This window comes from Schistocerca serialis, chromosome 1, assembly GCF_023864345.2.
Source record: "Schistocerca serialis cubense isolate TAMUIC-IGC-003099 chromosome 1, iqSchSeri2.2, whole genome shotgun sequence".
NCBI lineage: Eukaryota > Metazoa > Arthropoda > Insecta > Orthoptera > Acrididae > Schistocerca > Schistocerca serialis.
The window spans coordinates 759,639,157-759,658,412 of record NC_064638.1 but is presented as its reverse complement, the minus strand read 5'-3'; positions in this window follow the sequence as shown (position 1 = coordinate 759,658,412).

Sequence of the window (19,256 nt, the reverse complement as noted above, 5' to 3'; positions counted from 1 at the left end):
AGACAGAACTCAACACGTCGCTCTTAATGGAACTAAATCGACGGATGTAAAGGTAATATCCGGAATACCATAGGAATATGTGATAGGACCGTTGCTGTTTACAATATATATCAATGATCTAGTAGAAAGCGTCGGAAGCTCTTTAAGGTTATTCGCAGATGATGTAGTTGTCTATACCAATGTAGCAGCACCAGAGGATAGTAAGAATTTGCAGAACGACCTGCAGAGAATTGATGAATTGTGCAGGCTCTGGCAGTTGACCCTGAATGTAAATAAATGTAACATATTGCTCATACATAGGAAAAGAAATCCACTACTGTACAGCTACACTATTGATGCCAAACAGCTGGAGACAGCGTCTGCCGTAAAATACGTAGGCGTAACTATCCAGAGCAACCTTAAGTGGAATGACCAAACAGATAGTGGGAAAAGCAGACACCAGACTCAGATTCATCGGAAGAATCTTAAGGAAATGTAACTCATCCACGAAAGAAGTGATTTATAAGGCGCTTGTTCGTCGGATTCATGAGTAGTGTTCAGCTATCTGGGATCCCTATCAGGTAGGACTGATAGAGGGATAGAGAAGATCCAATGAAGAGCGGCGCATTTCGTCACGGGATCGTTTAGATGGAGAAAGAGCGTTACGGATATGCTACACAAACTCCACTGTCAGACGTTACAAGAGAGACGTTGTGCATCACGGAGAGATTTACTACTGAAATTTCGGAACAGCACTTTTGAGGAGGAGTCGGAAAACCGAAAGTACCCTCCGCTTAGGTGGCTTGCGGAGTATGATGTAAATGCAGATGCTGCTCTGCGGCTATTAAAAAGACTCCGAATGCATGGGAATGAGATATATCTCTCTCCAGAAGAACGTGGCAAGTAGAGTACACTCTATCCTCAGTATCGAAATAATCGGATAAGTTTTACGAATATACACACATCAAACAAAGATTTTGCATCACGCCGGTTCCCAGAACTTCTGAAGATAGACGTTGACTGTGGATTTTGTATCACAGTCCCTTTGACTATTCAGAGATGTCACTAAACCAGCCCAAAGATGTAAACAACCATGCATGAGCAGCGCCTATTAGACGGAGGGGATACGACAGCCGATCAGTTCCAATCATTCCACCAGGAAGGAGGTACACGGCTCATGTTGTCTGGAGTTCAACCGTGCCTAGACGGTCAATACCGTGGTTCGATAGCATCCGCATTGTTGCTTTGTGCCAGGAAGGGCTCTCAAAAAGGGAAGTGTCCAGCGTCTCGGAGTGAACCAAAGCGATGTTGCTCCGACGTGGAGGAGATACAGGAACTGTCGATGACATGCCTCGCTCAGGCCGCCCAAGGCCTACTACTGCAGTGGATGACCTCTATCTACGGATTATGACTCGGAGGAACCCTGACAGCAATGCCACCATTTTGAATAATGCTTTCCGTGCAGCCACAGGACATTGTGTTACGACTCAAACTATGCGCAATAGGCTGCATGATGCACAACTTCACTCCTGACGTCCATGGCGAGGTCCATCTTTGCAACCACGACACCATGCAGCGCGGTACAGTTGGGCCCGACAACATGTCGAATGGACCGCACAGGATTGACATCACGTTCTCTTCACCGATGAGTGTCGCACATACCTTCAACCAGACAATCGTCGGAGACGTGTTTGGAGGCAACCCGGTCAGACTGAACGCCTTAGACACACTGTCCAACGCGGGCAGCAAAGTGGAGGTTCCCTGATGTTTTGGGGTGGCATTATTTAGGGCCGACGTACGACGCTGGTGGTCATGGAAGGCGCGGTAACGGCTGTACGATACGTGAATGCCATCCTCCGACCGATAGTGCAACCATATCGGCAGCATGTTGGCGAGGTATTAGTCCTCATGGACGACGGTTCTTCGCGCCCCCATGGTGCACATCTTGTGAATGCCGTCCTCAAGGATAACGACGTCGTTCGGCTAGAGTGGCCAGCTTGTTCTCTCGACATGAACCCTATCGAACATGCCTGGGATAGATTGAAAAGGGCTATTTATGGACGACGTGACCCACCAACCACTCTGAGGGATCTACGCCGAACTACCGTTGAGGAGTGGGACAATCTGGACCAACAGTGCCTTGGTGAACTTGTGGATAGTATGCCACGACGAATACAGGCATGCATCAGTTCAAGAGGACGTGCTACTGGGTGTTAGAGGTACCGGTGTGTACAGCAATGTGGAGGACCACCTCTGAAGGCCTCGCCGTATGGTGTGGTCAGCATGCAATGTGTGGTTTTCATGAGCAATAAAAAGGACGTAAATGATGTTTATGTTGATCTCTATTCCTATTTTCTGTACAGGTTCCGGAACTCTGGGAACCGAGGTGATGCAAAACTTTTTTTGATTGTATGATATGAAGAGAGAAACGTCCTGTCGCATCAGTTATAGTCAGGTTGGTCTCTGCCGCCCACTGGTGGGACTTCCAGCTTTCATAGTGGATGGTAGGTGTTTGAAGAACATTTTCATTATGTTTTATAAAATTTTCACAAATTATTTAGTAACTAACTATTATTGTATGGTTTAACTTGCTGGAGCTCTGCTTCATAAATTTTATATAGTTACTTCCCTACATTGTAAATTACCATTACTATGGAAAGAGTGGGCGGTTAGAAAATTGTAGCACTAACAGAAACGCAAAAGTAGGCGGTAGGTAAGAAAGATTAACTACGGCCGTGTTATATACTCGAAATGGTTTGTGGTGACCTTAAAAAGCAGATCACAAACACACTGTTTTCCTGTATTCATGTGAAGGTATGCAGACATACATTAATTAACCTTCAATGACAAGCATTAAGTTTAGAATAAGATACTCTGAACACATAAAGCACTGAAGAATGGAAACACATCCCACATTTGCAAATTACCTCGTACAATAGAGTCACCACCCTACTGGCATAAAGACACCAATAAAGAGTAACAATAATTTGTAGAGTGCCAGTACCACCTACCACAAAAAAAAAATCCAGTACAGTGACTAGTATAGTCTCGTTAAAATCTCACCAAATCTCATTTAAGGGGAGGGAGGGCAAAGAAAATCTCACGTCAACTTTTTAATTCGGATGATATACGCTATTATAACGGGTAAAATATTGTTTTTGAAATTAATCCCGAGAATGGACAATATTAAAATGCCCACCAATCTTTATCGCCTTTCTAAATCGAATGACTTACAGGTGTGTATTCCCGGGATTAAACGATTTGAAACAGGTGCCAAACAAGTGTCAGATTTCATTCAGGTTGTCGCTCCGGTCGAAATCACTGCGTCTGTCAACGAGTCAGTCGTTACATTCTGCAAAACGTATAAAACCGATTTTACTGTGTTCAAAATGCATTTTTATCAAAACTTCTGCAATGTATATGTTCAGCAGCAGGCGGACAATTCAAAACAAACGTGACAGCAGGAAGTTTGTCGTTTGTTGAAGAAAGTTAAGCTGAAGTTTTCGGACAAGAATTGCCTTAGTGGTCAAATAACTGAGATTGAATATCTACGTAATCAAACGGTTCAAAGGAAAGTACAAATAACTTTGTCTTTCAGCTGCAAAGTAAGTAACTGTTCATGGCATTAAATGTCTGTAATATGTCAATTAAGTGTCAATTTTTCAGGGATTTATCGAAACGGTTAATACTACTTTCGAGGAGTCTTTTTGCCCGTCTGTCTGTCCCTGTCTGTCAATCCGTGTGAATAGTACTCGGGGTTGGCGCATTTAAAATAGTCTTTTAATCACGTGTCTTATACATGTTCTAAGTCTAGGTACTACATTTTTTCTGTGAAATTAGAGGTGAAAATGATAACTACGTTTGAGATGTGCTATAACGAGCTCAATTGAATTCATTGTCTTGAAAGCTACCAAATGACAGAGAATATTCATTATTGTAACGTATAACATTTTGTTCTATAAAATTAATTTCGAGCAACCTTACAGGTATTTTCAGCGGTATGAAGCAAAAGGACGAATATATCAAATAAATTTGAGTATTTAAAAATTAGAGGGATAAATCTCACGTGAGGAGGAGGGTGCGGGGTCGCACCACATCCCACCAAGGGGGAAGTAAGGAAAAAAAAGACCTTCACGTAATTAATGGACGTCTCCTTCCCGTAGCAGAAGAACAAGAATATTGATCTCCGGAATCAGTCACTCCCGATTTCACGCACGCAGCGCTTTTAAAGCCTCGGCTCCTGACAGCCCACTAGTCCGACTCTACCCTCCCCAGGGCTGCAGATCGACCCCAGATTTTGCATCCTGCCGAACAGGGCCACGCCATAAAATTAGTTTAACATCCAGCCTTTTCGGCCAATGGAAAAATGGAAATGAGCGTTTGGCGTCATTGGCCGGGAGGCCCCTTGCGGGGCAGGTCAGGCGCTTTCGGCCAATGAGCCTCTAGAGAAGAATGTAAGCACTTAAATTGGCTATTTCCTGTTAACGCTCAGAGAACTTGGTGCAAGGTGGTGCTGCCTGCCACTACTTCGTGCAGTTTCTTTCCCAAAGGGTAATAAGAAACACCTGCAATCCTGTGGGAATCAATCGCCTTTGGAAACATCCTCCCCGGTTCAGACACCCACTCAGCAGGATTGAAAATCGTCTCTGTCCCCCAGAAACCGGCGCTGGCATTCACAATGGCGACCACAACTAAACGACGGGCGCGATCAGGAACTGATATACACTGAAGAGCCAAAGAAACTGGTACACCTGCCTAATGTCGTGTAGGGCCCCCGCGAGCACGCAAAAGTGCCGCAACACGACGTCGCATGGACTCGACTAATGTCTGAAGTAGTGCTGGAGGGAAATGACACAATGAATCCTGCAGGGCTGTCCATAAATCCATAAGAGTACGAGGGGAGGATATCTCTTCTGAAGAGCTCGTTGCAAGACTTCACAGATATGCTCAATAATGTTCATGTCTGGGAGAGTTTGGTGGCCGACAGAAGCGTCAAAATCGAGAAGAGTGTTCCTGGAGCCCCTCTGTAACAGTTCTGGACTAGTGGGGTGTCGCATTGTCCTGCTGGAATTGTCCACGTCCGTCGGAACGCACAGCGGACATGAATGGATGCAGGTGATCAGACAGGATGCTTACGTAGGTATCACCTGTCAGAGTCGTATCTAGACGTATCAAAGGTCCCATATCACTCCAACTGTACACGCCCCACACCGTTACAGAGCCTCCACCAGACTGAACAGTCCCCTGCTGACATGCAGGGTGCGTGGATTCATGAGGTTGTCTCCACACCCGTACACGTCTATCCGCTCGATACAATTTCAAACGAGACTCGTCCGACCAGGCAACGTGTTTCCAGACGTCAACAGTCCAAGTTGGTGTTGAGGGGTGCAGGCGAGGCGTAAAGCTTTGTGTGTCGTGCAGTCATCAAGACTACACGAATCGGCCTACGGCTCCGAGAGCCCATATCGATAATGTTTCATTGAATGGTTCGCACGCTGACACTTGTTAATGGCCCAGCATTGAAATCTGCAGCAATTTGCGGAAGGGATGCACTTCTGTCATGTTGAACTACTCACTTCAGTCCAGTCGTCGTTGGGCCCATTCTTGCAGGATATTTTTCAGGCCTCAGCGATGTCGGAGATTTGATGTTTTACTGGATTCCTGATATTCACGGTACACTCGTGAAATGGTCGTACGGGAAAGTCCCCACTTCATCGCAACCTCGGAGATTCTGTATCTCATCGCTCGTGCGCTGACTATAACACCACGTTCAAAGTCACTTAAATTTTTATAATGTGCAGTTGTAGTAGCAGTAACAGATCTAACAACTACACCAGACACGTGTTGCCTTATATAGGCGTTGCCGACATCAGCGCCGTATTCTGCCTGTATTCGTCTCTCTGTATTTGAATACCGCGTGCCTATACGAGTTTCTTTGGCGCTTCAGTGTATAACATACTGTAGCTACATAGGGAACAATATTCACTGTACGACGCTTAGGTACCATCAGAATTTGCAGAAAATAGCATATGAGATGTCAGTTCTAGGAACACGAAATCGAAAAAAAACGAATTTTTACTGCTAAATGATCCCGACAAAGGCTTGATAATTTTTTCAACGGAACGAAATCTTCGTTACAAGCGTGAAAAGGACATAGTTCGTATGAATGATGGCAAGTATGATTATACCCCAAAATGTTTCTCGCAATTGTACACAGTTCATGGGTATAGCTATAGAATGTACTCTTAAATCCCCCTACTTTTCTGCCTTTTGGGGATGAGAAGGTGCCAACATTACAGTACTGTTCTGGACTGCGTTAAACAGAATTTTTCGAACAGAAGACTTTCGTAGTATATTTTGAAGCAGCAGACCACGGAACTGTTCATTCAGTTGGTGCAAATGGCTCTGAGCACTACGGGACTTAACATCTATGGTCATCAGTCCCCTAGAACTTAGAACTACTTAAACCTAACTAACCTAAGGACAGCACACAACACCCAGCCATCACGAGGCAGAGAAAATCCCTGACCCCGCCGGGAATCGAACCCGGGAACCCGGGCGTGGGAAGCGAGAACGCTACCGCACGACCACGAGATGCGGGCTGTTCATTCAGTCTTGGCTCAGAGTGAGACAGTTGGCTGCTGCAGGTTTCATCTACGAGGCGTGATTTTTAAGTAAGTACCGCTTTGAAATTAAAAAAAAAGACGTGCTAAGATATCTCAACAATTTTATTTTTACGTGAAAGCCTGTACCTTAATCTACTTTTCTACATAATTTCCGTCAATATTGAGGCACTTGTCATAACGTTGTACCACTTTTTGACTACCCTACTCATAGAAGTCTGCAGCCTGAATTGTTAACCACTGCATCGCCCTTGTTTTGACTTCGTCATCGTTTTGAAGACGCTGACCGCCCAGGTGTTTCTTCAAGTGCAGGAACAGATGGTAGTCACTGGGCGCAAGATCGGGGCTGTACGGAGGATGATCTAGAGTTTCCCGTCGAAAAGATGTAATGAGATCTTTGGTCCGATTCGCCTCATGGGACGAGCATTGTCTTACAGCAAAACGATGCCCTTGCTCGACTTCCATGAACTGTTGCTTTGATTCTGGTGTGAGGTAGGCCACCCATGTTACATCACCCGTAACGATTTGGCTTAAGAAATCATCGCCGTCGTTGTGAAACCGCTCAAGGAAAGTCAATGCACCGTCTAAACGTTTGGTTTTGAGCACATCCGTCAACGTGTTCGGTACCCAACGTGCGCACAGTTTTCTGTAATTCAAGTGCTCGGTCACAATGCCATACAAAACACTACGATAAACATTAGGAAAGTCATCCCGCAAGGAGGAAATCGTAAAGCGTCTGTTTTCTCTCACCTTATTGTCCACTTCCTGCACCAAACTTCCATTAACGACCGAAGGACGCCCACTCCGTTGTTCATCATGCACATTTGTGCGGCCATCTTTAAATGCTCTCACCCACTTTCTTACCATTCCATCACTAATAAAGTCTTCTCCGTAAACTGCACAGATCTCACGATGAATATCGATCGCTTTTAGGCCTTTGGCGCTAAGAAATCTTATAACAGCCCGTACTTCACAGTCGGCGGGAGGCATCTTAAACACTCAGTACACAACGTAAACAAGGAAGAATCAGACTGTAATGGCGTCAGTGCGTAGATTAATGTACAGGCTTTCATGTAAAAATAAAATTATTGAGATATCTTAGCACGTCTTTTTTTAATTTCAAAACGGTACTTACTTAAAAAACACGCCTCGTATTACAAACTTGGTAAGTTTAATGGTTCAAATGGCTCTGAGCACTATGGGACTTAACTGCTGAGGTCATCAGTCCCCTAGAACTTAAAACTACTTAAACCTAACTAACCTAAGGACGTCACACACATCCATGCCCGAGGCAGGATTTGAAACTGCGACCGTAGTAGTCGCGCGGCTCCAGACTGTAGCGCCTGGAACCGCTCGGCCACCCCGGCCGGCTGGTAAGTTTACTTTCTTTTTATCTTATACCAGCAATGCACACTAGCTTCGCTCGTGATCTAAAGGATATTCTGTGTGCAACGTTGAGCGTTTTTCTCCCTGAATACAGCACAAGCTGTTTTCTCGGGTCAGGCTGCTGCACATAGATTTCTGTGGAAGGCGGTCAGTGCTTAAATCAGTTCTGTCGCACATGTTGTTGACCTTTGTGTTTTGTTAATGGTCACATCAGACGATGCCCTTGCTGAGACCTATCATCTAAATTCAAAAGATAGGTCCGACACTATCACGCGGCTATACTTGCCACCTGTTGCTTACTGACAGCCAAGAGAAACTTACGAGCAGGTTAGCTGCGGAGTACATGTACTGGCGGTCAGGAGTTTTTCTTTAAACAAGTTGCGGAGTTCGTGTGCTGAGCAGCTGAAGGTTGCAGAGTTCGTGTGAGTCGACTACACGCTGTTAAAGCGCGACTGATGGCCCTTATTTGGACTGATTTTCCATGTGGAATGGTGTAGGGTTCGCCAACTAAGGTTTCGATTAAATCTGCGACGTAGTATGTCGCGTAATTTGTACCGTGAGCTGTACATCGCCAAGAGTGCGCGGATTCTTGCGCGGCCGTCCTTGTGATTTCGCTCGATTCAGCGGAAGCTCCGAAACACAGCTGAAACGAATGTTTCAATTTGTCTAGCCGCAATTGTACACTACTGGTCATTAAAATTGCTAAACCGAGAAGAAATGCAGATGATAAACGGGTACTCATTGGACAAATATATTATAAGACAACTGACATGTGATTACATTTTCACGCAATTAGGGTGCATAGATCCTGAGAAATCAGTACCCAGAACAACCACCTTTGGCCGTAATAACGGCATTGACACACCTGGGCATTGAGTTAAACAGAACTTGGATGGCGTGTACAGGTACAGCTGCCCATGCAGCTTCAACACGATACCACAGTTCATCTAGAGTAGTGACTGGCGTGTTGTGACGAGTCAGTTGCTCGGCCACCATTGACCAGACGTTTTCAATTTGTGAGAGATCTGGAGAATGTGCTGGCCAGGGCAGCAGTCGAACATTTTCTGTATCCAGAAAGGCCCGTACGGGACCTGCAACATGCGGTCGTGCATTACCCTGCTGAAATGTAGGGTTTCGCAGGGATCGAATGAAGGGTAGAGCCACGGGTCGTAACACATCTGAAATGTAACGTCCACTGTTCAAAGTACCGTCAATGCGAACAAGAGGTGACCGAGACGTGTAACCAATGGCACCCCATACCATCACGCCGGGTGATATGCCAGAATGGCGATGACGAATAGACGCTTCCAGTGGGCGTTCACCGCGATGGCGCCAAACACGGATGCGACCATCATGATGCTGTAAACAGAACCTGGATTCATCCGAAACAATGACGTTTTCCCACTCGTGCATCCAGGTTCGTCGTTGAGTACACCATCGCAGGCGCTGCTGTCTGTGATGCAGCGTCAAGGGTAACCGCAGCCATGGTCTCCGAGCTGATAGTCCATGCTGCTGCAAACGTCGTCGAACTGTACGTGCAGATGGTTGTTGTCTTGCAGACGTCCCCATCTGTTGACTCAGGGATCGAGACGTGGCTGCACGATGCGTTACAGCCATGCGGATAAGATGCCTGTCATCTCGATTGCTAGTGATACGAGGCAGCACGGCGTTCCGTATTACCCTCCTGAACCCACCGATTCCATATTCTGCTAACAGTCATTGGATCTCGACCAACGCGAGCAGCAATGTCGCGATACGATAAACCGCAATCGCGATAGGCTACAATCCGACCTTTATCAAAGTCGGAAACGTGATGGTACGCATTTCTCCTCCTTATACGAGGCATCACAACAACGTTTCACCAGGCAAACGCCGGCCAACTGCTGTTTGTGTATGAGAAATCGGTTGTAAACTTTCCTCAAGTCAGCTCGTTGTAGGTGTCGCCACCGGCGCAAACCTTGTGTCAATGCTCTGAACAGCTACTCATTTGCACATCACAGCATCTTGTTCCTGTCGGTTAAATTTCGCGTCTGTAGCACGTCATCTTCGTGGTGTAGCAATTTTAATGGCCAGTAGTGTACTTTCAGCTCTGTCCCTCCACAACTTACAAAAGCTGAGCTCCGCTTCACATAGAGACGGTTGATCGCCCCGCTGTGGAAGGCCTCGCACAGTGCCTGGCTTCGGGCTGCCGGTGTCGCCAAGCCGGCAGCCGGCAGCGCCAGGCGTCCCACGTGCGGCCGCGGCCTGTCTCACCTTGGGCGCGCCGGGCACCTCCCATATGACGTCACGCGCTGCCTCCGCTCAGCATCACGCCTAAAACGACCGCCTTGTCGGGCCGGCTCGGGGCGGGGTTCCCGCTTTCACAAAAAATACACCCTCCCGCAGTCAACGACCTCTCCGCCTCCCGACAACACCCCTTTCCTGTATTTATACCGCGCGCCCCCTCCAGGCAGCCCGTGACTCCCCGGAGACGCCCATCCCCCTGTGGCGCGAGACCTGGTACAGTCGCTTTCAAAACTGTCTCAGCTCATCCGACTAAGACGTTGTCGTTTTCTCATCTGCATAGCGGCATCTTGAGAGTTGCAGTAGATAACCTTTCTCAGATAGTCGTTGCATGGTGGTAACTTCCTCTTACGAAATCACCAACAGATATTACGAGACTGTAAGAAACAAACTGAAATATGCAACCAGTCACAAATTCTCTTTGCAGCGCTTCTCGGTGCACTGCCGCGTCATCTTATAAAATACTTAAAATGATGAAGTACTAAAATAACCGATACTTCAGCCATATTGGAACGGCTTTCCTCAGGGTGTAGTCAGCCTTCGAATTTTAGGGTTTTTATGCACAGTCGACTCTCGGTAATTCAAAGTTCAACGAGCCTAACAAAATAGTCAAATAACTGGATGAAATATTTAACACAAGTCTGACTAATTAAGTTGGACTCAAGGAAAAGTCGAAATAAGAGTGGAAGTTAAAAGATGGTAGTGTAATTTCAATGACGTGCCTATTTCTTTACAAAGTGAAAAATGGTTTAAGTGGCTTTGAGCACTATGGGACTTAACGTCTGAGGTCATCAGTCCCCTAGAACTTAGAACTACTTAAACCTGACTAAACTAAGGACATCACACACATCCATGCCCGAGGCAAGCATTCGAACCGTAGCGTTCGCGCGGTTCCAGACTGAAGCGCCTAGAACCGCTCGGCCACAGCCGCCGGCTTACAAAGTGAAGCAGAAAGTCTAACTCAAATTTAAAGAAACTTGAAATTTAACCTCTTTAGATAGTTTTGATTTATTTTAAAGTTTCTAACGAACCTCTGATTTATTTTAAAATTTCAAACAAAAAAGATAAAAATTTCAGTTTCATCCTTTTTCCATCTTCAAGAAACTATTATCGATGCACGTAATTTCCACTCTAACCGCCTTAAAAAGCGAAACTTCCTCCTTTAAAAGAAAAATTGTTTACCGTCCCTCAATGGCGGCGAACCAACCGAGTCGAGACTAACAGTGAATGCCTCAGCCTTTTCTTTAAGTGCGTACACTCCGACACGTATGTTTTGCCATCTACATTGAATTCATGCCCGCTTCCCTCGTCCTTACGATATATCTTCAGCAATCTCACCTTTCTGCTTCTAGATTTTCGTTATTGAGAATGACAGAATCCCGAAACGTTTCGCTACTTTTTTTCCTCTCTTTCGCTCCGACTTCCAAGGTCCCAGTACCTTGTTTCTTTTTTACGAAACTGGAACTCGTGTACTTCTTTGACGTAATTTTTTCAACTGCTTTGTGTACTGTTGAGCATTGTTGAGAAAACAAAAGATTGTCGTGAAGAGTTGAAAGACGAAAAAGTTATGTGAAGAAATGAATAATTAATTCGAATTACCGGATTCGAATGATGAAGTGTTTGCGGAGTAACCTGTAACGACATCGTTTCGATTTATCAAGATTATCAAAGCCCATAGGACTTCTTTGACTTATAGAGATTTTTCGAAGGGATATAGCAAACTAGATTTATCGGGAAATTCGATTGATAGAAGTTCGAGTTAGCGAATTCGATCTTTTTTTTATGAGATGACGCGGCACTGTACGCATTAGTATTTTAATGAGGTTGACACGGGCCGTGGAAGGCTGCCTGTTAGTATCAGTCACCATTTATTTTATAAATATCGTACGACGTCTTGCAAGATTTTACCCAACACTTGCAGATATTATTGATCGACGCGTAATTTTGATCTGAGTCGATATCCATTTCGGTGGTGTTCAACTACCGGTAAAGCGCAATAAAATTGCAAAATGTTAGTAAGAGCTAATATTACTGTAGGCATCCTTTGAACTTTAGTCACAATTTACTGTAAGTATTTATTGACAGACGAAACCAGACATATAACTACTCCCTCTCAATGTCCACGTTCACACTTATGAACAAACATTACAGTTCTCCTTAAATAAAGGTATATCAGGGAAGATAAATGGCAGCAAGAACGGTGGTTAAAATCTTAATCCCGCACGAAATTTATACAGGGTGATTCAAAAAGAATACCACAACTTTAGGAATTTAAAACTCTGCAACGACAAAAGGCAGAACTAAGCACTATCTGTCGGCGAATTAAGGGAGCTATAAAGTTTCATTTAGTTGTACATTTGTTCGCTTGAGGCCCTGTTGACTAGACGTCAGCGTCAGTTGATGCTAAGATGGCGACCGCTCAACAGAAAGCTTTTTGTGTTATTGAGTACGGCAGAAGTGAATCGACGACAGTTGTTCAGCGTGCATTTCGAACGAAGTATGGTGTTAAACCTCCTGATAGGTGGTGTATTAAACGTTGGTATAAACAGTTTACAGAGAATGGGTGTTTGTGCAAAGGGAAAAGTTCTGGACGGCTGAGAACGAGTGATAAAAATGTAGCACGCATCCAGCAAGCATTTGTTCGCAGCCCAGGAAAATCGACTCGCAGAGCTAGCAGAGAGCTGCAAATTCCACAATCAACTGTATGGAGAGTCCTACGAAAAAGGTTAGTTATGAAACCTTATCGTCTGAAATTGGTTCAAGCACTGTCTGCAGCTGATAAGATTAAAAGAATCGATTTCTGTGATTTTATCCTTGCTCAAATGGAAAGAGATGGATCTTTCGTTTCAAAGATTGTGTTTAGTGATGAAGCAACTTTCCACACTAACGGGAAAGTCAACCGTCACAATGTCTGTATATGGGGCACTGAGAATCCGCGGGAAACAACTCAGTATGAACGTGACTCGCCTAAGGTGAACGTTTTCTGTGCCATTTCAGCCAGTAAAGTTTTTGGTCCCTTTTTCTTCGAAGGTGCTACTGTAACTGGACTACAGTATCTGGAGATGTTAGAGAATTGGCTGTTCCCTCAGCTCGAACAAGAAGCACAACAATTCATATTTCAGCAGGATGGAGCGCCACCACATTGGCACTTATCTGTCCGTAACTACCTGAACGTCAACTACCCGAGGCGATGGATCGGTCGCCAGGCAGCCCGTGACAGAGCACTTCATCACTGGCCTCCAAGAAGCCCTGGTCTTACCCCCTGCGATTTTTTCTTATGGGGGTCTGTTAAGGATATGGTGTTTCGGCCACCTCTCCCAGCCACCATTGATGATTTGAAACGAGAAATAACAGCAGCTATCCAAACTGTTACGCCTGATATGCTACAGAGAGTGTGGAACGAGTTGGAGTATCGGGTTGATATTGCTCGAGTGTCTGGAGGGGGCCATATTGAACATCTCTGAACTTGTTTTTGAGTGAAAAAAAACCTTTTTAAATACTCTTTGTAATGTATAACAGAAGGTTATATTATGTTTCTTTCATTAAATACACATTTTTAAAGTTGTGGTATTCTTTTTGAATCACCCTGTAAATCTAATTATTATTGCAAATTTAGAGGGGAAATAAAAGCAGCAGGGAGGAAGTTCTGTCGTTGTATTAGATAATGAAAGTAAGACAAGAGTATCAAGGAACGTTGACAGGGTATGTCGAATTAGAAACAGTTTTCGACAACGTAAAATGGAGCAAAATGTTCCAAAATCACAAAAAGATATGTGTAAGATCTAGGGAAATACGGGTGATGTGCAGTATGTACAAAAACTAACAGGGAACAATAAACATGAAAGACTAAGAACGAAATGGTTGGATTAAAAAGAATGTAAGGCAGATTTTCATTCTTGCTCTTCAATCTGTACATCGGAGTAAAACAAGGTGAATAAAAGAAAGGCACAGGAGTAGGTTTAATAGCCGAGGTGGAAAGATATCAGTCGTCTACTTTTCAATTTAAAATGTGAATTCGCTGATGCCACTGCTATGCGTAGCCAAATTGAAAATGAATTACAAGACCTGTTGCATGAAATGAACAGTCTAACGAGAAGAGGATATGGATTGACAGTAATTCAAGGAAGACAAAAATAATGAAGAGTACCAGAAACGAGATTAGCAAGAAACGTAATATCAAAATTAGTGACCACGAAGAAGACGTAGTGAAGAAAGTCTGCTACCTTGGATGAAAATAATGTATGATGGACGAAGGAATGAAAAAAAAAAAAATCAGAACAGCACATACCAAGAGGATAAGTCTACCAGTATCAAACATCGGCCTTAATTTCAGCAATAAATTTCTGAGAATATAGGTCTGGAACACAGGATTGTACCGAAACGGATCATGGAGTGCGCTAAAACCGGAAAAGAAAAGAATCGATTATTCGAGATGTGATGCTACAGAAGAATGTAGAAAATTATGTGGAAAATGAGGAGGTACTGCACAGAATCGGTGAGGAGAGGAGCACATGGAGGACACTGATAAGAAAAAGGAACAGGACGGTAGGATATGTGGTAAGATATCATGGAATAACTTGCATGTGCTAGAGGAAGCTACGGAGGCCAAAAACTGAGGTAGGAGACAGAGACTGGAATATATGCAATAAGTAATTGAGGACGTATGGTGCAAGGCCTACTGTAAGATGGAGGGGTTGGCACAGGAGAGGAACTGTGGCGGGTGTCGTCAGACTGGTCAGGAGCCTGATGACATCAAAAAAATCAGAGCTATTTTTTTAAAATGTGTATGTATTTGCTAACATCGTCAGAAATGTCTAAGTCTCATAAAATCATTGGCTGGAAAAGACAATCGAGGCATCAGCAAACTATTTGCTGAAGACGTTGTAGTAATCAAATGTAATTTAAATGGACACAATATATAGTCGAAATTATGTGTACATGTATTTACCCTTAAAAACAAATGCGGTGCTGCCAGATCGGAATGACCTAAGTGTTTTCAATCATCTGCAAGCTTTTTTCTGTAGTCGTTGAAATAATCAGACGTAATTTAAGTGGACAGGATATATATATACATATATATATATATATATATATATATATATATATATATATATAGACGAAATTATGTGAACATTCACTTACTCTAATAAAGAAATACGATTCTGTTAGATGAGAGTGAAGTAAATGCCTTCTCACTACTGATTTGAGGTATAATTCGAATCATTGGTCATTGGTTTCTTCACAATTATTGTATATTTTATAGTAAAATAGAAAAACAGGATAATACAATAGTTTAACTAGATGAGAATATTATCTATACGAAGTAATACGTCACATTCGTGTTGCTATATGGAATCAAAAGAGAAGTGAACAAAATATTCAGAAATTCAACAATTTCATTAAAAAGTTCAGGATTCTTCCTACAGTTCCAAGATAATCAAAGTCGTATTCTTTAGTAAATGATTACATAAAAAAGGCAACTGCTTTTATCAGACTGGACATGGTGAAATATGTGGAAAAGCTATCTTAATTTTCAACATAATTTTTTTATTTGTGTAAACAGTAAATTTATACGGTGGTATGACCAGTTCAAATTGTGCTAGCAATCATCTTCAGACCATAAAATTATCGTAGGTTGCGTAATTCTTCACATGTTGCACAGTCTAGCACTGAGTCATTAAAACTCAGTATTTGACAAATTGAACGACTCGGTATTTGACTGTACAAAAAGTGACTAGCTACACAAGATAACGATAATTTTATGATCTGAAGATGACTGATAGCACAGTACGAACCTGTGATCCCATTACATATATCTGCGATCTAGACAAATAAAAACTTTGTATTTAAGGACAGCTACCACAGATACGACGTCCTAGTTTCCACAAAACAAATGCTTATGTTCGTCAACAGGGTTTTGATATTGTTAATGGCACTAAAACTAAAATCTGCTGCATCAAGGTAACCGACATAAGAAAATTTTAACGCCTGCTATAAAGTTATTCAAGCAATTCATCCAGCTTGGCCACCAAAAAGAAATGAATTCGCGAGTCATTAAGGGAAACAAACATTAAATTAACTCCCACACACACCGTAATCTCATAAAAACGATGCTCACTTCTAAGAAAACACGCGCTTTTAGAGGGTGCGTAAATACACGGAATTTAATAGCCCTGCACAAGTTACATAAACAAAGAAAGATGTCTGATCAAAGAGTTGGAAATATATTTCTGCCCTTTGAAACTCTTAGAGCTGTTTGCGACTAATATTATAGTTCAAAAGCTTAAAATTCAGTTACGTTCTCCGATTTCTCGCATAGGTAGTGTTGTCGGTCCGTCTGTTGTAGAGGAAAAAAGACACCCGCTCGGACGGCTTCCCTTCACGGTTGGGCATGACTGTCACTTGTAACCTTGCCGAAAGACTTCGACAGTACACAGCATTCGTCCATCTTGTTTAGACTGTTACAGAAGTCGTCTGAAATGGCCTCACACAGCTGCAACATTTCCGCTGCTGCCTCTGTTCAATAGGCTTTTTGAACAGGTGTGAACAGTCGCGTAAGCCAATGAGTAGGGTCATTTGTTAAGTTCCAGATTTCGTGGAGGATGTTGAAAAGTGATCCATGAAGGAGTATAAATTTTTCTACCATCGCCTCGATTGTGATTCGCCGATCTTCGACCACCAAGACGTACACTTCTACTAATTCTACTCAGAAAGATCCTCGACCACTTCTCTGTTCGTCAACTGATAATTGGTAATGCTATTTATTTACGTAAATAGCGCGTAACCGTTTTCCAACCGACAGGACCTGCAGACGACTATTCACATCAAGATGCACATTTCTTCAAGTTTACGTAAGTCTTTGGCTCTTTATTCCATCTTTTGGTGAAAGATTCATGGGATGGTGGTGCCCTACGATAAGAAACAATGCTAGAAATTACTTATTTAAACGTAACTGTCCTTCGTAAATATCGAACACGATGTAAACAAGTATTAAGGCTAGGTTAATTGTAGTTCTGTTTTAGTTGCGTCGAAAATCCCGCGTAATTTTGTTGGAACGTTGTCGGCTGGTATTCACAAAATACTAGAGAGTATATGCAGAACTTATATGATTTGTATATAGCCATATTGGGTAAAGCAAGACACTCACACACCAAAACTTTTCACCACATGGGAAGTATACACAAAGATGGCGAAATCACAAATACAAAAGTGTCAAAGAAGTTCTCTCTCAGAGATATTACAATTTATGCATTGATCAGGCAGTAGAAAATTTTACAAAGAACAGGCGTTACATTATAAGCTTTTAACACTCAATGACTTTATTTTACGAATAAAGTCAACAGATGTAGCAACCAGTTTGTTAGGAAATATTACTTAAGTGACATTATGTAAATATTGTGATACTACATAGGAAACAAAGTAAGTGGTGAGAAAGAGATACTAGTTGACATGTGCAAATAATTTGCACTCTATCTTGCCAGCCACTGATAGGTAATACAGTAGTGGAAATAAAGTGAATGCAAGGATTCATTAATAAAAGGTGTTACACTCTGGACAGTAGTAACAATGTTGGTCTCACTGTAAAAAATCGGTATCATTATGTACAGTATGGTTAATAGTAAAACCTATAAAAAGTAGCTATTTTCTTAGTAAGATCAGTTTTATTTCTTTAAACTTCTTCAATTTAAGAAACTTCTTTGAAAACAATGTTAGCAGTTATATTGTGATCATCATTTACCTTTTGGCTGCATGTGTCTTTAGCACAAACATAAATATCACTGAATGTGCGAAATTGTGAAAAAGCCATGTGTAGATTTTCATGTGACGGAACAGGTTCTGGTAAATATGATACTGTCCTTTGAAGCATTTGACCTTAAGCTTTGTTAATAATTGTAGTGAAGGTGGCTTGTAATGGGAGTAATTGTCTTCTCGTTTGGAAAGACATGGTTGGATCAGATGGTGTGAGTTTGATGTGGGGTATGCGCACAGTTTTATCGGAGTCGATGAATTTAGCAGTGATGATGCACTCGCAAGGAGAAGTTAACAGTAATATTACAATATCAATAAATGAGAGGTTAGAGTTAAGATTTCAAATTAATGTAATAATGGCATTTTTCTGTAAAAGGAATTGATGAGTTGATAAACCAGAGGCATTTATAGTGTTCAAAAGTTCTATGGGGCACAATTGAATGTTGTTTATTTCTTCAAGTTGAACTGCTTATTTCTTCAAGTTGGACAGAGTCAGAACTGAGGCAAGCTATTGCCTCGACCACAATGAAATTGGAAGTTACATATTTATTAACTTCTGTACAGTCATCATGTTTTGAACATAGAATTGCCATTGAATAGAACTGCAAGGCATTTTATTCATTGACTTCTGTGGTACTGAATATGTTTGTAATGAAACTATGGCAATTTCATTAACAGTGTTAAGAATTTTGATGAAGATACCTGTAAAGTATTGACGAATTAAAAGCTAAATCAACTAAGTTACAAATTAAGTTATAAAAGTAAATGATAGTTAGCTGTGATGATGAGCATTGAGATTATTCAGTTTATTTGCGCAGTACACAACGTTTGCTCAGAGAAAGTAATGAACTCTAACCAGTGTTAGCATAATAGTAAAATAAATTTGTCAGTAGATGGCACCTACTTCATCAGTTTTATAAAACCATATTCAAAATAATTTTTGTAACAAAAACAATAACTTTAAACCAGTTCTGTATTTTTCATCATTGTGGTGAATGAAATCTTGAAACTGATGTCCCAATAATTAATTTTGATTAATAAGTATGGGAATATGGCATACCAACAAAAAAAAGAAAAACTCAGTGAGAAATAATATATATGACAACAGCACAAGGAATTGTTTTAACATTATGGCAGCTAGCTGAAAGTTTGATTTAACAAATGTACTAATGTATGACTGAAGAAGCTGTTATATTTTAGTTTAATGTTTGTACTAGATTTCTCACTGTATGTTGT